This window comes from Mirounga angustirostris, unplaced genomic scaffold (assembly GCF_029215605.1).
Source record: "Mirounga angustirostris isolate CCGP_5_RB_7025 unplaced genomic scaffold, mMirAng1.0.hap1 SCAF_8, whole genome shotgun sequence".
Lineage (NCBI taxonomy): Eukaryota > Metazoa > Chordata > Mammalia > Carnivora > Phocidae > Mirounga > Mirounga angustirostris.
This window is the reverse complement of record NW_026991716.1, coordinates 83,592,025-83,615,197: the sequence shown is the minus strand read 5'-3', so window position 1 is coordinate 83,615,197 and position 23,173 is coordinate 83,592,025. Positions and strand designations below refer to the sequence as shown.

The 23,173-nt window shown below is 36.8% G+C and overlaps 1 protein-coding gene across 5 annotated transcripts in view; it reads left to right on the top strand.

The window, feature by feature from the left end:
* MMS22L (MMS22 like, DNA repair protein) overlaps positions 1-23,173 on the top strand; it is a 134,476-nt gene that overhangs the window by 66,230 nt on the left and 45,073 nt on the right. The window lies entirely within an intron of this gene.

Sequence of the window (23,173 nt, the reverse complement as noted above, 5' to 3'; positions counted from 1 at the left end):
TGCTACATGTTTATGTTAGCCTATGATCTTGCATATTAAATATGTTCTGTATCTCCTCAGGTATTCATTAATACAGTATTTACATTTATTTTAGGAGAGACCACTGGTTAAAGAATAAACTAAATTTATATGAAGAAGCAAATTGAGGTTGGATGTGAAGTGATTGAAAGATCTTTTGGTGCCTAAGTCAACCCTACATCCTTTGGGACCTCAGCGTGGCCCTCTTTTTTGGTTCTTTTATCTCTAAGATAAAGGATTGGATTAGATTACCTCAGTGTTTCTAATTCTGTCTTTAGAATTAGAGTGCTTTGATATTTTGAGGTAAAATAGCTTTTCTTTTTAAAGTTGATAAATGAAATGGGAATATGATTTACACTGCCAGAATGATAAAACTAAATTTTATTTAATTAGCTTTATTTTGTCTTTTACTTAGCTTCTTCCCATTTTATGTAGCATGCACAAAGTAAAAAAATACAAAACAGAATGACATGAGGGGAAGACTTTTCTTAAGTTTACAGCTTACGATGCTGCAAATATCAATTATTTTGACTTTGGTGATTTTTAGTTACATCCTAAAAGAAATAATTCAGTCAGTAAATGTTGAGGTGGCTACTTTGCATATGGTATATTTTTAGAAAGAGGTATAAAAAGCAAGTCATAGTTCATTACTAAACAGCATATTTGGTGGGGCTTCTTGTACATCAGGGACAGTTTGAGTTCTCATTTTCCAATGCTTTCATGGGGAAAAAAAATTTAAAGAATTACAAATAAATTGTAACTAAGTAGGTTGAGTAGGTGAAGGGTAGATGAATAATGAGGCAAATATTTTTGGATGCTTTATATGGACTTGCCCTCTTACCCACTGTAGGTAGGACAGGAGAGAGGCACCAGATTTTCTCTAGTTGGAGATACATAATACTGCACACAATAAAAAAAAAAATTAATGGGACATTTCAGTAATTCAGTAAATGGAACATTCAGTAACTTTTATTGAGCTCTACTAGTGCAAAATACTTGTGTGCAAAAACATACAGACTATTCTTCAGGAAATTATTTTTTAGTAAGCAATACATGTATATAACTGTAGTGTCATTCAAAGTGAAAGTAAGTGATGAATGCTATATTATGGTAATTCATCATCAGTAAGAGAAAGAAGGAAGAAAATAGAATGGGAGGATTAGGAAAGATATTTTGAAACAGGTGGCATTTGAACTGGGAATTGAAGGAGAAGTAGAATTTGCACTTGTAATAAGGAAGGAGACTGCAGGAGGAAGACTAGCAAAGACCTCTTGAAAGAGGTGGGATATAAAAATGACAATCATATAACTCAACGGAGGGAAGGGAGAAGAAAATGCTACAATGGAGAGTGATCTGAGAACTGGAAATTGGAGTGAGTTCAATGTGTTTTGGAACCGATGAAGAAACTAGTCTGTTAAAAGAGGAGGGTATATGCTTTTGCAGAAAGATGACCAAATTATGAAGGGCTTTGAAATTCGGGCAAGATTATAGACCTGGCTGAGGAGGAAATCAGGGTCTAGTTTTAAGTAGAGGGACACCAGAGCAGCTCTTTAAACACAGCATGTGCTCTTCTCCCTGTACTGAATCATAAGCTCCTTAAGCAAAAGATCTCATCTGGTCCTCTCTTCGTAATCCCCCTGCCTGAAATATTCCTTGATTCCTTCTCTGCCTGGAAAGCTTATTTCCTTTCAGGTGTAAATGAAATAGGCAGTTTCCCCTGTGAAGAGTTTTCCAGCTTCCCAGGCCGAGCAAGGGGCTTCCTCCCTTGCACACCCTGACCTGTATCACCCAGAGCATTTATCACTTGAAATGTCATCATCTGTCTTTGTCCTTCTCCTTCACTAAAATACGCTTTGAGGGCAGGGAATTTGTCTTATTCATATTTTTATCTTCAGCACTACATATCCAGCTAAAGTGCCTGACATACAGTGTTGCTTAGTAAGTTTTTCTTGAATGAATGAATGATAATTATATAAATGGTTCTGGGAGTAATATTCATGATAAATTGAAAGGGAACTTAGACAAGGAAACTAGGTACAAAGCCACTGTGGTAAAAAAAAAAAAAAAAAAAAAAAAAACCAACTAGTGACATGAAAACATATTTGAAAAACTAAAAATAATCCAGTAAAATACAATATGATGGGAAAGCGCATTAGTTTTGAAGTTTTGAAGTCAGGACTGACTGATAGAAGGAATAAAGGAAAGGGAACATCTGATGACCCAGGCTGGTGCTGTATAGTCAGGCAATAATGTTTTAAGCAATTCTAAGCAATTATGGGCATTTCATGTTTGTTTGGTCTGCTTCCAGACTGATAAAATTTTCATTAATCCTGTGATCTAGGATTTCTCTCATTGGTGCTATTGACCTTATTTCTCTAAAGATGTCAAAAAACTTCAGTTTCATGTTATTCTGTTTGCTATTTCAGCCTATAAATGCAGAAGTTGGTAACTTTCCACAACTTTCATATACCTGTATAGTTCTGTTCCTTGTGTAATGTTGTTACGCAGTTTTGGAGGGGATATTCCATATATGAGGCCTACCTCTTAATTTTGGTACTCCTTAAGTCAGCTGTATATCTGTTGTCTCTTCAAAGAAAGAAGGTCCTGTTTGTCTCTGTGCAGGATTAATTAAGCCTTAGGGCAGTGTTTGGTACACAGAGATCTGACTGAGAATCTGCCTGTGATTGGAAAACTGGCATAAGCCCTCTGTTGCCCCTTATCAACAGGTGGTGGAGAGGGAGCTCAAGTGAGCCCTTACTTCATAGCTTCTGAGACTACCCTTTTGAAATAGGGCAGTGACCTTTAACAGATGGTTATAGTTGTGTGAGAATTTATCTTTTGTAGTTAATACTTTTCTTCTTACATATAGATGGTTGTAATGAAGTTATGTTTTCAGGCTATAAATACATCTAAATTTCTATGACTTATGTATTATATATTTAAGTATAACACATGGCATTAGATTGGAGACCTTCATTCCCTATTTCATATGCAAACATAATTGTCCAGTGGAGCACTTGATACCTTTAATGAGCACTCTCTCAATCCAGAAGTGATATGTTGCCAAAGCACACTAATCAGAAGCAAACTTGATATAATCATCTGTTCTGCTACAATTTACTTAAAACTCTGGAAATTTCAACTGTGGAAAGGTGAGCGGAACATTTTTTCTTATATTTTTGAAGGAGTTTGCCACAAAGTTTTCTTACCTGAATGTTTATTTATTTGTCAGAGAGAGAGCGAGAGAGCACAAGCAGGGGAAGTGTCAGGCAGAGGGAGAAGCAGGCTCCCCACGGAGCAGGGAGCCCAATGCGGGACTCGATCTCAGGAACCTGGGATCATGACCCAAGGCGAAGGCAGGCGCTTAACTGACTGAGCCACCCAGGCATCCCTCTTACCTGAATGTTTAAAATAGAGAGTTTCCCGGGTGCCTGGGTGCCTCAGTCAGTTGAGCATCTGATGCTCAAACTGAGAGGTTTTGGCTAAGGTCATGATCTCAGGATCTTGAGATTGAGCCCATGTGGGCTCCACGCTCAGTGGGGAGTCTGCTTGAGATTCATCCCAACTGCCCCAACTCCTGGTTCTTGCTGTCTGGATCCCACAGCCCTGAGCCACCCAGGCACCGCTAAATAAATTTTTTTAAAAAATAAGAGAATTTCCACAAATGTTACATTTTTTTATTCTAGCTTAAAGTGCTGAGGTTTCACCTGCACTATAAAATACTCTGATTTAAAAGATACTGTGTATCTTACTTTGGTGTTTGTCTTTAACTCAGCATTAGGTTATATTTTATTTTCACCTAATAATGGGAAAGGAAGAACTACAGGGGATGTTAGCACAATTTAAAACTTTTAAGTAGCCCCATGTTAAATCATTAAAAAGAGTAATTTAGATACCTGTTATTCCACCTAAAATCTAAAAGTCAGACAGTATCAAATCTTATGCCACCCCTGTACTTGAGAAAGTTTGGCATAGTCCTGATAGTGGATGTTCAGTGGTATCTTTTAGCTGTGTTTATGTCATTGGAAAATTTTATTCTGCTTATCACCACCCCCCCGCCTTTTTAGAAAACCCCCAAATACTTCATTTTCTTTTGAGGCAAGTTAGAAATGACACACTTCGTTTTTTTCCCCTTCTGAGAGTATATTTTGATCGGTGTATAATCTGACCACTATTACAAAGATCATGATATCTGCAAACTCCATTGAATTTTTTTGTCTTGTGTAAGATAAGAATATAAGGATATAAAACAAAATTTTATTTTGTTATAGTCCGTTCTAAAAAGTATGTTAATGCAGTGCTTACGTTGAAGATTTTCATTTTTTAACAATGTAAGTCCCCTTTGGAGGATGTGAAGTGTAAAAATGTTTTCTGAAGTGTAAAAAATGTTTTCCTTTAATTTGACTGAAGGTGTAGTATGCGTATACATGTGGAGGTAGGGAGAGACTTTGAAGATTTCTCCAGCCAGCTTTTTTTTTTTTTCCTTCAGTTAAATATGTTCTATAAATTGTGCTTCTAGAAAGGTAGGGGGGGAATGTGGTAAGAGGAAAGTAGAGGAATTAAAAATCATTCCAATAAAATGGTTTAATTTATGCCTCTGCAGTTAAGCAGTGCTCCTGGTTAACAGAAATACCCTTCAGCTACACAGGATTTTGGAGCGTTGGAGGGCACTCATTTGCACATAAATAGCCATTAACTGATAAATTCCCAGAGGTCTCCTGTTGCATGTTAGTGGTTCTGACCTACTTAGCTAGCTTAAATTTGTTTTACAGAATTATTATAATTCTATCCTTGGTACTTAAACTTTGTGATTAATGCATGCCTCACAATACAATTAAAGTATAATTACACAGTTTTGCAGTTACCGATCGTGGTGTTATTATTACAAAGATCTGGATTTTGCAAATATTAGAAGAGTTAAGGTTTCGATATTTATCACTTTTGCTGTTATTAAGTGATTATGTTAAATGGGACCCTTTTATGTCTGAAGAATAGATCAGAGAGAGGTGAATCATTACATGTAGCATTTGTTAGCTTGGAAGTGATTGGGTCAGTTAACGTGTGGCCACTTTGGGATGCTGTCTAGATTGTCAAATCCCAGGCATCCTTGCTTACCTTTTGCAAATGCTTTTGAAGTGCAGTAGGTTCTTCACACCATGTTCTTTCAGAAGTAATGTTGGGTAAATGTTGGGAAGCAGTAGAAAAACGCCTGAGTGAGACTCAGTAGTTCTGAATTCTTAGGCTGACACTTGCTGCTTAGTTATGCAAAAGAACTCATGTGCCTGAGGCTCTGTGTCCTCATCTGTGAAATGAGTAGTTTGGACTAGAAGGGGTTGGCAAGTCAACTCTGGCCCATGGCCTGTTTTTGTACAGCCATTGAGCTAAGAATGGTTTTTATGTATTTAAATATTTGTAAAATAGCAAAAATATATGATGCTGTACGTGACCTGCAAAGCCTAAATATTTATTTAAAAATTTGCCAACCCCCTGACTAGGTGTTCCATAGAGTTCTCTGCGCTGTCGGCATTCAGCATTAAGTTACCACTGATTCTTTTTGGGAGCACCTGGGTGGCTCCATTGGTGAAGCATCCCACTCTTGATTTCGGCTCAGGTCATGAGATCAGGCCCTGTGTCAACCTCCAAGCTCAGCAGGGAGTCTGCTTGAAGATTCTCTCCCTCTGCCCCTCCCCACACTCATGCTTACTCGTGCACACACTCTCTCAAAAAAAAAGTTATCTGTTGATTGTTTTTAGTTTTAATTTTTTAAAGATTTTATTTATTTATTAGAGAGGGAGAAATAGCAAGAGAGAACATGAGCGGGGGGCTTGGGGGTGGAGGGAGAAGCAGGCTCCCCACTGAGCAGGGAGCCTGACTCCATCCCAGGACTCCAGGATCGTGACCTGAGCCGAAGGCAGACACGTAACTGACTGAGCCACCCAGTCACCCCACCGTTGATTCTTTTTTGAATGCTCTGTTTTATACATAGCCCTACACATCTGTTTTGGGTTTCACGTCTTCCATGTTTACTGTTTAAAGTCATCTGTGGTATGACACCTACCACCTGCCTATTCAGTGCCCATGATACATCCAGTTCGTATTCTCTTAAATTCGGTGGGAGTAGTGCCAAAAAATTTAAAAATTAAAATTAAAAATTAAAATTAAAAAAAATTAAAAATTTCTAAAAGTAGTGCCTGCTTTCTTGAAATTTAGATTTCAATTAAAGGAAATTTTCAGTAAAATGAGGTAGTAAAGTGTCAATTCTACTGAAAGGTGGGTGGGGAAGAAACGCTTAACATTCTCACTTTGGGACACTTTTTTAAAAGTTATGATCTGTTTTATGGAAAACTTACAAATAAATGTTAAATAATACTCTCTAACAAACATTGGAAAACTTTTCTGTACATTTTTTTGACTATCACTTTTGGCCAACATATGGATTTGTAGCACAGTGAGGTTTGGCACTCCACTCTATGTCATTGAACATGGAAATGTGGGCCACTGTTAAAGCTTGAATGCATTTGAGAGGCAACCACCTGCTAAATATGGAGAAATTCGGCATCATATAGTGTTTGCTAGTTAATTTGCATTAAAGGTAATGAGCTAAGTAATTTTAAACCATTTTTATGTGATACTGTGGGGGAAATTTTGGGTCTTTCGAGAAAAAAAAAGATGGTCAGAAATAGAAGCTGCTTTGTAAAGTTGACATGCAGTCGTCACATATCTCCAAAGAGAAAATGGTTACCCTCTAATAATCAGTCTAATGAATTCAGAAATTCATTGATTGTCCCAGCTCTGGGTAGATTAGGTAGAGACTTGCTTCAAGGAGTGGAATTTATGAAATGTTTGCTGCATCCAGCAAGCAGAGCCGCTATAATACAGCTGCCTCCTCAGTGGTTTGCTTTGATCCCGTGGAATGAAAGGACAGGAGGATCAGCTCAGGTCTAAATGAGATTACAAATGGTTCTGCCGCTTAACTGGTCTATTGCCAACTAGTGTGGCTTTGCACGTCCTAAGGGGTTTACAACAGAAACTGTTTATTGAGTATCATCGGTTTACTCAGCACAAGCAGGCTAATCCTTCCCAGCCTCAGCATGTTGTGGAATTGTGCAGGAGCCAACCCAAAAGCTGGTGTAGCCAGACCCTCTAGAGCCCTTTGTCTCGCTCTATATTGATTTTTACCTGAGTTAAAAAAAATAAAACTAATAACCAGTCCTATTGTGAGCAAAAGGTTAATCTTACCTAAAATCTTACAAAAAGCATCTGTTAACCCTAAAAAGGACAACCTCTTCTTTCTTTTTTTTTTTTTTCCTTTCTAGTCAAGTGGGATTTTCTAGTTTCAAATTTTGAAGAACAAGATAAGAAAAACAGCTTAAAAGATCTTGCTAAGGCATTCCAAGTTAAATGCTTAAGTCTCTTCTAGTAGTACTATAACAAATGGCTTTGTGAATGGAATATAGGATGATTTGTTTCTAAATAGCAAGTTTTTGCTTTATATCCATTTTGCACACTGCAATTATTTTTTCAGTGTGACAAACAAATGCATGAAAACATGGCTAGAAACCTTAATTAAAGAAAAGAACTCACTGCCAAGGTTAATGACCAATACTCATTTTGTCTGATGATCCCTTGATTAGTAGTCTATTTCTTTAATGAAGAAAGACTGGTGATTAAGAGTATTATAAAGATATACCTGTTATAAATAATCCTATGTGGGTTTTTTTAATTGTTATGTTAATCACCATACATTACATCATTAGTTTTTGATGTAGTGTTCCATGATTCATTGTTTGTGCATAACACCCAGTGCTCCATGCAGAACGTGCCCTCTTTAATACCCATCCCCAGGCTAACCCATCCTCCCACCCCCCTCCCCTCTAGAACCCTCAGTTTGTTTTTCAGAGTCCATCGTCTCTCATGGTTCGTCTCCTCCTCCGATTCCCCCCCCTTCATTCTTCCCCTCCTGCTATCTTCTTTTTTTTTTCTTAACATATATTGCATTATTTGTTTCAGAGGTACAGATCTGTGATTCAACAGTCTTGCACAATTCACAGCACTCACCATAGCACATACCCTCCCCAGTGTCTATCACCCAGTCACCCCATCCCTCCCACCCCACCCCCCACTCCAGCAACCCTCAGTTTGTTTCCTGAGATTAAGAATTCCTCATATCAGTGAGATCATATGATACATGTCTTTCTCTGATTGACTTATTTCGCTCAGCATAACACACTCCAGTTCATCCACATCGTTGCAAATGGCAAGATCTCATTCCTTTTGATGGCTGCATAATATTCCATTGTATATATATACCACATCTTTATCCATTCATCTGTCGATGGACATCTTCGCTATTGTGGATATTGCTGTTATAAACATTGGGGTGCACGTACCCCTTCAGATTCCTATATTTGTATCTTTGGGGTAAATACCCAGTAGTGCAATTGCTGGATCGTATGGTAGCTCTATTTTCAACTTTTTGAGGAACCCTATGTGTGTTTAAGTTTTATTTTACTATTAGATACTTTTTTTAAACCTTCAGGTGTGAAGATTTAATTATGACAGTCTCATCTTCCACAAAAATCCTCAGTATGGCTCACAGTGGAAAATGATCTGGAGTCAGATCAGGCTTGCAATTCCACTTCTGTTACTTATTGATCAAGTTATTTAACCCCTCTGAGTCCATATTTTCATCACCAAGCTGGAGGTGATATTATTTACCTTGCAGTACCTAACCAAACCAAATTAGAAAACAGTAACACTGAGTTAGTCAGTTTAGTCAAGGCTACTGTAGTTGCTCAGGAGCCCAAAGGCATTAAAGATTATATGCACTGGATCCCTCCCATGATGCTAGAAATGATATTTAAAAAGTTGTATTACAGTAATCACGTAATGACGACAGTTTTGCCCATTGCCATCTTTAAAGGTGTATGATCTCAGGCAGGCGGCTAGAGATGTTGCCAGGTAAATATTCTTCCCTTAGCTCACAGCAGCAGCTCTTCAGAAAGCCATGAGTATGAATCTAGCCTAGTTTTTAATTTCTAGGAAGGCCTGAATAATAAACTGTTATTTAGGATAAGTGGGCGAGCCATGTATTTATGTCCCTTCCTGCTTGAGTGATTGATTACTTGGTTGCTTCATACACAGCAATAGATGTGTAAATACTGTCAACTGTATTAAGTGCTAACTAAAAGACAAAGGTAGATTCTTTAAGAAGAGTTCAGTGGTCTCTCGGTTTACTTTCTCCTAATTGGCAATGAACACGTATCCTCAGTTATATGTAAGCACAAAATATTACTATGGAAACATTTGGAGGCTTTCTAAATGTGCTCTGTGATGGAATCAGCTAAGACTGATGTTTATCTTAAACACGTAGCTTGTCCAATATTTAAACCTAATGGACAAGATGTGTACCAGTTGAAAATGTAATATTTATCCAATCATTTCTATTCTATCAAGCCTGGCTCTAAAGCAATAGGTTGCACTCATAGAGTAATAAATTTTTAGTGCATTTGGAGATAAAGGCTATTGGTGGTGATTGCTTAAACTCTTTTTGCTCAATCATCTGAATGGTGCAAATCAAAGCATTTTGTCAGACTGTGAGAAGTCTCACCTAGATATTGCTTCCCACACACGCAGGTCACCATATAAATTACGTTCATGGTTTTACAGCCTAGCTGGTGCTGGAAGTTAAATTGATGCCCAGTGGTGGAACTCGTAAAACATTTTCCTGTTAACATGACCAGGCAGAGTTGACATTGTTGATGGTGGGTTCGATCTAATAAACCATTGGTTCTAACAGTGATTTTTACTGTGCTTCAGAGGTGATGATGATGCAAGTTTAGTGATCCAACAGTTCGTCCTGAATGACAGAAAATTAGCTCGACTGTCTGTGTTACCAAATGCTGAGAAGAGTTGGAGTAGGGGGTGATTGGAGCCTAATATAACTTCATGTTCTGAAAGATGATGAATTACAGGAACAAACTCTTTAACTCAATGCGTACCTTCTTCACAAAGAAAAATGCTGATTTTTCTCAATAGAATGTGTTAAATATCATCTCTTGGAAATCTAGAAATAACGTTATTACCTTGTTATTCAAATATGTAGGCTGTGCCCTCCTTTCAGAATCTTTTACACAGATGCTTTTAAGCTGATTCTCATTTTTAAACTCAAAGCTGTTTCACATTTGGTTACCTTTCTCTTTCTCCCTGTGTTCTCTAAAGTTACGTTCCTCTAACACTTTAAGCTATATCACAGGCTTTTTCATTGTGAACCACTGCAACAGTCAATCTAAACATCTTTTCCCATAAGAATAAATTCTAGAAGTTAATTTTCTTCTATTATAAATAATGGGAACTGTTTTAAAATTTATTTTGAAAGATTTCTTCTTTGGTCATAACGCTTTATGAAGCTTTGGTCATAAAACTTCATTTTTTCTCTTTTGAGGTAAATTTGTTTTTCCCATTTCTAGTTAAAATTCACAGGATGCTAACAAAGCCCTACTACTTTATCACTGTAAGCAAGGATCTTTCCAGTTTTTCCTTTTCTTGGTGTTGTATCTGCTCCCATAGCCCTGTTGCGCGTTCATACTCAATTGGTGATCTTCCTGTAGTTTGGTTTCATTTTATGAGATATCACAGGTTTTTTACTCACCTCTTTAACTGGTAAGAACCCCAGTATATGCATAAATTTTTTTACATCAGGAGAGGAGCTTTTTTGATGTGCAGATAAATGATATCAATGGTGCTACGCAGATGAAACCTGTCATGTACAAATAGCATGTATCAAGCCCCAAGCATGCAGAACCAGATAAATCAGCTCATTTGCTGAAGCCTTACAAAAAGAAATTAGTGACATAACAAAAGCCTTTGAGACTCTCAGACCTAATAATGGAGCTTCATAATAACCCCACAGATCCTTGACTTCAATGGGGTAATCTTTTAGGAAAACTTTTCCCCCCTCTATCTTTTCGTCCCTTTCAAAGAACTACAGGAAACGCGGCGAATGGTATCTCTAGAGAGAAATGTGTATAAGTATCTGGGATAACTATAAGTTAAAATTAAGAAAATTACTGACTTAAATACAGATTTGTTCTAAACAAGTTTATGCTCTTATTCTTTTTGATGATTTTGGTGATTGATCTTATACATTGACTAGTAACAGCTTTTTCTATATAGAATTCAGGTAAAGCTTTTCTTTTTAAGTTAGTATATTATAGACAGGATCTAATTCGTAGATTTCATTCAGCTGAGGCAGACCATTTTGAGACTCTCATGAAAGCTATAGTCTCTCTTGTCATAAACATATACATTTACATATACACAAAGCATCACATATAATTTCAAGGAGTTTACAGACTTGTAAGGCTTATATATCCCAGGTTTAGCATGATATTAAATGGTGACTAAGCTATTATTTCTTTTAGAGTTTGATTATATTTTTATTGAAGAAAATTCTTCCTAAAACATCCCTAGATACTTTTTGATTCTTTTGCTTGACTGATTGAAATCCGAAAACACAGTCACTGTTGGAGCTGATGATTAGGTTTTTAGGTCCATTATCACAATTGGCAGTGGTCGGTAGTGTCTGGTTGTGTAATTTACTGCATTTCTTGTGTAAAAGAAATATTGAGGATGCAGAATACTTAAGAGGTTTTAGAAAATTATTTATCAAAGAACACTGCTTTTCCCAATGCATTAGCTATTGTAATTATACATTGGTATAATCTGTTGACATAGAGTTGGATTTGATTTAAATGGAAGGGAAAAAGACTGGACATTTTCAATATTTATTGATACACCTAGTCCATTAAAGTAAATTACAGAGCAAATTTCACTGTGACAGGAACATTTGGGTTAATGTAGTTAAGAATCAGTCAACATTACCATTAGACCCTTTCTTTTTGGGAATTTATTACCACCAATTAGGAAAAAGTGCTCACAAATGGAATTTAGTCCCAGCTTACTTGTTGTGGAACATCTGACCTCAAAAATGTTTGGGTCTTTCTTTACCTTTAACAAAATGATTGAATTCTTTTGAAGCAAAGCCACATTCCCCCTTGTAGCAACTAAACACACGTAATAAGATGCAGTATCGTGATTCCAGCTATAGTTAGTTAGAACTGTCTACTGTTGTTTTCAGAAAAGACTGCTGAGATGGTGAGAGGCTAGTTTTTGGAGAATGGTTTGATTAATTAGCTTTTAAAGATGTTCTCCATAGGTTTGCAAATATACTACCCTATATCTAGGGAAAATTAAAATGAAACTTGGTTCAAAAAAAGAGCTGTCAATTATTAATGAAATGTGAAAGGAACAGAACTGAATAAAATGTATGGAGAGTAAATATGATAGTATACATAAGATGTCCCAGGACACGCTTAATATAGATGTCCTGCACTGGACAGGTAGAAAACTGAAGTAGCTTTTCTTTGGATGACCCTTATATTTGCATCTCATTGGTCCTAACCAAGTCTAGAATTTCTGAGATTATTGAAGATGGTTCTTAGGAGGCTAAAAAGCTATTTGATCTTAAGTCTGCCTTTAGCACTGTTGCAGATACCACCCCTTGATTATACTTCTAATAAAAAGAAATCTTTGTTTCCCCTTCCCCATGTGTGAATTCCTTGAGGTCAGGTCTGTATCTTTTCATCTTTGAATCCCTAATTCCTACATAATCCTTCGTATATAGTGGGCACCTGTTCTTTAGAGCATACTAAACCGTGCCAAAGTATAGTGGCATGAAACGCTACAACAACCCCTTTATTATGCTCACGGATTCTGTAGGTCAGAAATTTGGAAAGCCAAGGACAGCTCTTCTCTGCTCCACCATGTCTGAGGCATTAGCTAGGATGATTCTTTCTGGGGGTAATACAAAAGGCTGGGGACTGTACCACCCGAAGCTATAGGATCCAGTTCCCAATGACTTGTTCACTAACATGTCCAGTGTCTGAGCTAGTATGGCTGAAGGCCAGGCCAACCTAGGACTGTTGACTCAAGTGCTACTTGAGTAACCTCTCCAAAGAGTGTTCTCAGGGTAACTGTAACTCATGCCTGGCATTTCAGGGCTCCAAGATTGTTTTCCCAAAGCAGAAACATGGCCTTCTATTAACAAACTTTGGACTCGCATGGTGTCATATCTGCTACACTCTGTTGGTCAAAGCAGTAACAGATCTCCCAGGCCCTAGGAGTGCCAAAGAATTGATGGCCATGTTTTAAAAATATTACGGTATTCAATATATGATGTAATAGCTCAAGGGCAGTGGAGCAGAGATGGGACATACAAGAAGAAGAAGATTAAAGACTCTGAGATGTGTTTAATATCAGATATTATTGGCTCTGGTGTTGCTAAGTTTGATAGATTGATGATTTCTGTTCCAAAATGAAGGCATTTTCCATAAATATTTTGTTTACATCATTGCCTACCTGTATTACAAATAACTATTTGTAATCTGATTTCCTTTTTTAGCCACCAATTCCTATGGGGTTTTTTCCCCCTCCTTTTTCTTGTATGAGAATTCTATGCGTAACTCACCATTTTAGATAAGATCCAGTGCATGTATGATTGCTCAATTATACCTGTCTGTTTACAGTTAAAGAGGAAGAGAATCATATTTAAATTCCCGAAAGACCAGTATGGCAGCTTTAGATATTTTATCAAAGATGTGTATATTCTATTGTGAGACTTCTTACAGGGATGATCTCCCCTCTCAGTGCCTCTAACATCAAAAACAAAAGATCCTGAATCATAACTCATGGTCTTAACCCAGGTGATGTTCTGGTAGCAGGCAAACTTGGAAACTGACTAGTTTTATTTTGAGCCCATAATCTTTCCCTCTCTTGCTTTCATCCATTCCTTGGACCCACATACTTGGTATTAAATTTAGAGGATGAGTTCCTAGAAATGAGGGCCCTAACTAAATACAAGCAGTACAAGGTTATTGTAGCATTACTCCTTTGGAAATGAGTTGCCATGGTCAGTTGGTGATTGCTTTCTTGTTCTTTTAGAAATCCCTAAGTCATGGCATCCATCTGCCTATGGTTTATCATAGTTAAAATGTCAAAGGACTTCAACCAAACCTTGATGTGGTCTCTTTCCCCTAACAGTTTCTTTAAAGGCATCTTAAGGTGCTGTAAAGCTTAAATCTTAATATCCAGCATAATACTTTTTCTTTGATTCTTTGTGTTCAATTCAGGACTATTACTTGTTGATTATAGGATTAACTCTTCTCCCAAATACAGAATATATGGCAGAAACAGACACCAGAGCAAAGTAAACATATTCAACTTAGGATAGCACAATAGAGCACCCATTTGCTAAGAGCACTTGCACTATACTATGCTAATAATGCTAATGTTTGTAAGTCAGACCTCGGTGGTTCTGTTGTGCTCACTTTTATTCGATGGGAATATAAAAACAGCACTTAAGCATTTGCAAAAGATATATATTTACAGTATGTTGTGATGAATTGTATATGTACCAAGTCACATATGCTCATACTTACCAGGTTGGGGTTTTTTTTAATGAAAATATTTCAAAGACAAATAGCATTATAACGTTAGCTTTGTGCATTTTCACACAGGGTGTTTAAATGTGTAACTGTATAGGGTAGTCCTTATAAGCTCTAGGTTATATTGGGAACAAACTGTTGGGCAGATAAATGTTAGGTGTATAAGCTGGTTTTGTCTCTGTTGATTCTCTCTCCTTTAAAGAATTGTTCACTTCTAGGTCTAACTTTTTTAGGTGGCATGGCCCTTCTTGACCTGGTCTCCGTCAATACTCTAGTTTCATTTTTCCATCATTCTGCCCCTTGACCTTTCATCTTCTGGCAATACTAAATTGTTTGTGAGTCCTCTCATACACCATGCAATATCATGTCCCTCTGCTTTACTCATATTATTTCAATTTCCTGAAACTTTCTTGTATTATTTTTTCATTTAGCTAACACAACTTCCATGACCTTATAATGGCTTTTTACTCCAAGAAGTCTTTGTCAAACGCCCACTTGGGCCAAATGTTCCCTTTTTTGTGCAATACTCTGTACATACCTCTTTCTCAGCACTTGACTGCATATTCTTTGAGAGCAAGGACCATATTTGATAGCATCTAATGTAGTACGTCACGTAATTAGTAGACACTGAAATGTTCATTAAAATGAGCTGAACTACCAGGTGGAGTGATTCCTGAGTCTAATTGTACTCTTGGACTCTAGGTCCAGATTTCCAAAAACTTTTTGGAATTTGTTACGCAAGTTTTCTGTTTTCAAATCAAATTATACTCTCCTCTACTAATTAATTGCTCCTCCTGACTTTCATTTTCCCTCCCCAAAAACTTAGCAAAAAACAAAGACTGCTTTTTCCTCTCCCTCACAAAATGCCAAATAATTACCATGAGCTTTCTTTTTCCTTCATAGGTAGTTCAAATTGTGTATTAGCTCATACCTAGATATTTACAGAAGCTTCATAATTGGTCTCTCTGGTCTCTAGTCAGTTCTTATTCTAACCCATTCTGTTTGCCATTACCAGATTAATTTTTCCCAAAGCACTATTTTCATTATGCTATTCCTCAGTTCAGAATCCTTCAGTGGCTCCTTACTACCTTTAAAATGAAATCTTGATTTTTTTTCAAATTATTTTTTATTTAATTTTTTTTAACAGCAGAATCTGCCTTAATTGTTTTTGTGTTCCTGGCATCAGATGCAGTGAGTGGTGCTGAGTAACTTTTTGTGAAGTGAATGAGGAAAGCATGTGAATGAACAAATGTGGCCATATTTTCCATTCTTAAATGTATTGCCTTCTAATGTTACTATAAAAATTCTCCATTATAGTCAGAGTAGCCGCTTTTTCTTTCCTCCCCAATCACCTTTTTCCTTTATATTTTTCTTTTTAAGATATACATTATGTTACTCTTCTGCTTTTGTGTCTTGTTACCTACCTTGATCTTATCCAAATTCCTTACCATGGCTTACAAAGCCCTACAAAATCTGGAGCCCAGCTACCTCTTTGAATTCATCTGCTGTTCCTTCTATCACAGGTTGTGCTGCAGCCAGCCAGCTTCCTAATTGTTTTTCCTTGAACCTGTGAAACTGCCAACCTTGGCACCTTTATATTTGCTGTTTCTTCTCCCTAGAATGCTCTCTCCCCGCCCCCCACAAGTCCCTCCCTTATTTAGGTTTTTGTTCAAATGTCACCTCCTCAGTAGATGTTTCCTTATCATCCTAGTTGAAATATTAGTTTCCATCATTCATCATCTTCATACCTTGATTACTTTTTATCTACAAAGCTTACCACAACCTAAAATGTTAACACATAATGTTCCTTTCATTATATATCTCATTAAAATAGAATGAGAGGCAGAAAGACAGAGACTTTGTAACAACCTTTTATCCGTACTGCCTAGAACATATATAATATGTGTGGAATTAGAGAGTAAATGAATGGATTTTGTATACCTTTGTGCTTTCACTTTACTCCTTTTCACATATGTAGTTCTTAACCTCTTCTTGGAGAATCATTTCCATGCCCATTTTCTCCCACTGCCCTCAATGATCTTTATCCTCTGAGTTGGTATAAAACCCACAGTTTGTTTTACACTTCTGCCTACACAGTAGAGGAATGGTTTTTAACCCTTCTCTAGTACAGAATTGTATATGGTCTTGCTACTCAGTGTGGTCCATGTTGCATGGCCATATCCTTGTCTGTTATTAGAATTAAATAGGACATATTGCAATAAATGAAGTAACTTTTATTGTTGACCAAAAAATCAAAGACTGTTTATTGAGAATATAGGTATCAGTCCTATTCTAAATATTTCATTTTAACTAATTTAGTCCTGTAGGTACTATTTTTGCTCCCATTACATAGACAAGGAAAGTGAGGAAGGTGAGAGCTTTCAGTGTGGACCAGGGCTGGCAGCATCTACCTAATAGAAATGTAAACTCTCTGGTCCCTCCCCAGACCTACTGATTCAGAATTTTAAAACAATATGTTTAGGTCCCAAACTTGAAGATGCAGGGAGATCTTTAGTAAGACTAGGACATTAGTAGTTTTAGAAAGCTCTGCAGATCATTTTGATGATAGTCAAGATTAAGAACGACCAAGGTAGATCCTTTTTATTGGTATGCAATAAAATGAAGTGAAATAACACTTGGAAAACTTAACTGACTTGAGACCCATAATCATCTATAAATGTGACTAATAAAATTGTAAGAGTAATTCCTAAAAATAATTGTGTTTTATTAGCATATTTTCGTGCTATACCATATTTTGCAGATAGTGGCAAGCAACTCATTTTAAGTACTTTACCAGTATTATTCTGTAAAACCATAAGACAGCATTGCTATGAGTATGCTTGGTTTGCCAAACTCAACACTGGATTCCTGATTTTTCTCCTTCCCAGTCTTGCAAATTAGTTAATTATGGGCAACAGAAAATTTTTTGAATTATCACATGTTCGTTGATTTTTGGGATCCTTAGAGAATGACCTACACTCCCCAGACTTGTTAAGCCTTTAATGTTTGTGCAACTGGTTTGCCACCTGGGACTGGGTGTTATACTAGTTTGTAGCTACCTTTATTAGAAACTTAGCATATGAATGAGTGAATGTAGCAATGTGACATGTAAAACATGTACTATTTGTATGGGTGGCAAAATGGTATTTGAGGTAGTTGTAACATAGTTGCATGGATATTAGATTGACTGCCTGTGTTCAAATTCTAGCTCACTGCTTACTAACAGTATGACCCAGTTAAATTATTTATCCTCTCTGTACTTAGATTTCTTGTCTATAAAATGGGGATAATAATAGTACCTACAGGATTAAATTAGTAAAGGCCAAAAACAGAATAAGGCTCGCATGTGTATTCTCAATAAGCAATCTTTGATTCTCTGGCCAACAATAAAAATGTTCTATTTATGGAAAGTGTCTTACTAAGAATTCTTGGAACAGATGAGGAAATGACCACATAACTAGTGGTTGACAGAGTAGGATTTATACTCTGGTATGTCTGTCTCTAAAGCCCATGTCTCCCTAGATAATGCTGTGCTGCATCATGAACATGGTCTTTAGGTTTTAGAAGCAGTAGAAATGTGACTAAAATACATATTATCTTGCCTTACAGGCTACAGATTGTTACTACCTAAGTAGTGTGATTTGATAGTTTAAGAGTTCGATGGAAGATAATAGGGCATTATTTCCATTTAACAGATGAAACATTAAGTCTCAGAAGTTTTCTGGGATCACAAGCTGGGCTTCTTTCTCCTGGACAGGTGTTCATGTGGACAATTTTCCTTACATCTTGAGAAACCCTTTTATTCTTAAAAGTGCATTGTATGTGTCTGGAAGCATCTTTGCCAGTGCTGCGCTATTTGTCATAGTCCCTCAGTAGTCAAAACAGCCTTGATCTCACATATTCACTTAGTCATCACTATCCATTCACTCCTCCACATACACGCAAACACATTGAGCTATTACAGGGAAGCATTGCAAGGCATACACAGGCTGCTTGCTATTTGCTCACCTGGCTTCTGACTCATCACCCCTCCCTGATGACTGGGGGCATGCACAGAATTGGGGGTCAGGACTCAAGCTCAAAGCTGCAGAAGTCTCTTTGCAGTGGGAGGCTATATATATATATTTTTTTTTTCTTATCTTTTGAAGACAGGATTGGATTGGATGATTTTTAGGGTAACTTCTACCTGTAAAACCTGGGGGTTTTTTTCTCGTAACGTTATTACTTTGATTATGTTATATTCTTTCTGGGTAGTAAAGCAGATTAGAGCCCTGTTTTTTAGAGGGGAACAAGAACGACAAGAGGATCCAAAATACCTAAGGTTTTTTAGGGAGTTTAGCTGAAACTAAAAATGGTCATAGAGTAATCTGATTCCCATCCAGTTTCCTATTAGTTAAATCAGATACTTGGAATAATTATCTGTAGTGGTTTAGAAACAACTTTTTAACTTAGAACTTACCATTTTATTTTTCACTAATACTGATTGAAGAAAGTTGCCAGGTTTGGAGTAGAACTAAAAAAGGAATTCAGCTATTAATCATTGTTAATCCCTTGCTGTTAGCTCTTATCAGTTGCATTTATTATATTATGCTTTTTCTGTGGTCACAGGTCCATCACTGGACAAATTTTCTTTAACTTTTGAGGCATAATAATATTAGAAATACTACATATGCAACAGTGACTACTAGGAAAGTGATGTACAGGAGGTCATACCTTGTTTTGTAATTATCAGTTACAGTAGAAACCCGAGCAAAGGGAGATTAGAAGTAGAACCTAGACAGAGTAGTCCAGGAAGTATCTGCAGAAGCCTGCCTACACTGTTAGGAAGATGTGTGCTACAGAAACTAGGCTGGCAGGCGGCGGCGGTCAGGTGCAGGCCTCAGTGCCTCTCAGGTGATAGATGCCTCAGTATATTTGCACGACTGCGTAGGGATGGGACTGTGGGGGCTTCGATGGATAATTGAATATGTGTAATCACAGCAAGAAGAAGTGGAACGATAAAAACAGGAAAGCAGATCTCGGAAAATGGGGCAAAAGAATAGTCAGATGCAGGAATCAGGAAAGTGCTTGAACATAATGAGGGATGAGCCAAAGGGGGCAGGATACCAGAGCTAAAATAAAAGCCTAAGAGGAGCTGGTAACTAGGTAGGTAAACTTTGGGTATTTACTTGGTGCAGGGATAGGTTTCTAAACATTTTCAGGGATGTTATTTCATGCGGTCTTCACAATAAACCTAACCGTGGATATAGCAAATGATTGTTCCTCTTCTTCACTCTTAAGAAAATAAAAATTGGGAGGTTACTCACTTTTTTCAAGGTTACACTGCTCTGAGTAGCTTTGCTAATAACCAGCTATGTTACTCAACATGTTACTTCTTTTGTCTTAATTTCCCCATTTATAAGATTATAATCATAACTGTACCTAACTCATAAGGTAAGAAATAATGCTTATAAAACAGTTAACATGGTGCTTGGCACATGGTAAATACCAATGAGTGCTAGGCATTGCTGTTTTTTCTATGACAGCTACAATTTGAATAACTTAACGTTCAGCAAATTTTATTTTCTACTATACTATATTGCATCTTTTAGAATGTAAGTGGGATGGTTATGCATGTGTTTCCACATGTGTGTATTTCCAAAATGATTTTAACCCATATTAAGTTTGTCTTTACTCAAAATATTTGCCAAGTGTTGGGAGGTTCTATAACTATTGTGATATTTCTTTTTGGCTTTGACCCGAAATTACATTTTACTTTCTGTGCAATAAATTTACTTTCAAATTTTTCTACTGTTTGTTGAAGAAGGTAGAAAATATTTCACAAAATAGCCGTGACAACTAGAATGTGTCATATTCTTTATGTATTTCATATACGTTTTGGGTTTTATTTATGTTGCTACCTGTAGTGACAGAGCTGCTGTAGATATGTGCATTTCTGTAAATGTGCCTTCATCAGATATGCAGTCACATGTAATATAATAAATTTATTTTTCTCTGGTCTTTGTGTAGTTAGTTTTCTCATCCAGAAAATGTAATTAAAAAAAAAAATCACCTGTGACTGCAAGGGGTCATTCCAGCTATTTTGGCCATAGTGCAGAAATTGGATTCTCCCCTCAGACTCATAATACAGTATATCCTGGACATTTCCTGCATCTGTCCCTCTCTGATTTGTTCAAGTTTACATAAATTATTATAAGGTCTTAAACAACTTTGTTTTGTGGTAAAATAGCAGATTATCATTCTTATTCAAACTGATATTGCTTAAACATTCAAACCATCAAGCAGAAAGTGTTTTGCATATTCCCAGGATATAAAGCTTCTTTCGAACCAAAATGCAAAGTGGAGTGCTCGCTTCCGGCAGCACATGTACCAAAATGCAAAGCGGATGCACATCTCCAAAACAAGTCGGATTTTGGGTCAATGTCTTACACTTAATTGGAACTTCTTTTTGCTGTGTTAACTCTCACTTTGGAGGCTGTAATCTCTAAATTTAACTTTTTAACCTAGTGGTTTGGTGTTTTTCAGACCTCTGAGTCAGATCCCTGTGGTAACTCCTAGTTGTACACCCTGGCACCTCAGCGTTTTGGTCTGGAGAGGTCAAAAGTGATTCAGATTTGTTGGCCTTTTTCAGTATTGCCTTGAATACATTTTTCTTGGTATCGCTTACAGTTTTTGCCAATATAGAATTCTGGTGTTGCCCCTGCCTCTTCACAAGGCAAAGCTACATGTGGCTTTTCTAGCTCCTTTTCTTAGGCTTATTGAAATTTCTTCAACCCAGGTAGGAGGAGAAGAAAATTGGCCGGTGTTTAAAGTATGTGGGTATTAGTAAGTAAGTGTGTGCATCTTAGGGAGTAAGAGGAAAGTATGGGCTTCAGAGTCAGTTTTAAGTTCAGATTATGGGGCCAGCCCTTCCTCACCATGTGACCTTTGGATATATTTAACTTTCTCACTATCATCTTCATCATCTATAAAGAGGATTACTGATACCTATCTCATAGAATTGTTCTCCTCTTTAATTAAAGAATTTCTAGCACAAAGAAGATGATCAAAAATGATATCCCTCCCTAGGGACTAGGTTTTAGTTAGTGGAAAAAATGGATTGTTTATGTAGAAATAGCACAATTCATCCTACCCAAATACAGTAAGGTATTTATTACTCTTTGAAACCAGTACACTTTAGAAAAGCTGCAAGTAGGTTGTGCCAACGGTGGTTCTATTTTACTTGGACTCCAGCGTGTTGACGTGTGGTCATGAATTTTCTATGTTGATGTAGGCAGTTAAGTTAGGTGCCAAATGGATTTTAGTGGTTTGATACTCAATTTACTCGAAGCGAAAGGACCTGAAATGGTTCTCTAGCCACTAGTTCAAGTTGAAAGCATCTCAGGCGGGTTTTTACAAGAGAGGATATAGCAGATATTTGGTTAGCTTTTATGAGAATTGCTTGCTATGATCTTTTTCCCCAAGCATTTGTATACTTTTTTTTTTCCCCCAATACCTCAAGGAGTAGGAAGTAGTGCCTCATGATTATCCAAGAATTCCAGTGTCAAGGGGCACAGTATCCTCATGTTATGTAACTTACAATTTTTACTTACCTATGTGGTCTTGGATCCAGTTTGATCTTTCGGTGGAATTGCTTTAGGGACATGTACTAAGTTCTGTATTTTGTTACAGGTATTTTGAATATCCACTTCCCCTAGCTAAATTAATTTAAAACATCAGGAATGTTAGAATTAATGTAATATTTCTCTTTTTTTAGTACTAATTATTTTCTTAGTAGAATACTACTATCAGAGGAAGTCTCTGCCTCAACTCGACGGTTTTCACTGCTTTGTCTTTAATTGAAGAAAGCAAATCTATCTCAGGATGGTGTCCATGCATTTGTATCTACTCACAATTGATGTGACAGTAATAAAAACAGGAATAATATTATGGCTGTACATTTAGTTTTGAGTAATCAAATTATTAATGGCTGGGCATATTGCAAAAACACCTCCTATTCCAGATCACTAAAAAAATCTCTTAGTGTTTCCTTCCCCTCTTATATTTCTGTTAAAATCTAGAAATGTCTAAATTTCTCTTTTTTAGGTTTTTATTTTAATTACAGTTAATTAACATACAGTGTTATATCAGTTTCAGGTATAAAATACAGTGATTCAACACTTCCATACATCACCCTGTGCTCATCACAAGTGCACTCCTTAATCCCTATTACCGGTTTAACCCTTCTCCCTCCTTCAGTTCTCTATAATTAAGAGTCTGTTTCTTGATTTGTCTATTTTTTTCCTTGTTTTGTTTCTTAAATTCCACATATAAGTGAAATCGTATGATGTTTGTCTTTCCCTGACTTATTTTGCTTAGCATAATACTCTAGTTCCACCCACATCATTGCAAATGGCAAGATTTCATTCTTTTTTGTGGCCAAATAATATTCCATTGTATATTGTATATGGCCAATAATATTCCCTTGTGTTTGCGTGTGTGTGTATATATCTTCTTTATCCATTCTTCCGTCGATGGACACTTGGGCTGCTTCCATATCTTGGCTATTGTAAATAATGCTGCTGTAAACATAGGGGTGCATGTATCCCTTTGAATTAGTGTTCTTGTATTCTTTGGGTAAATATCCAGTAGTACAATTACTGGATCATTTG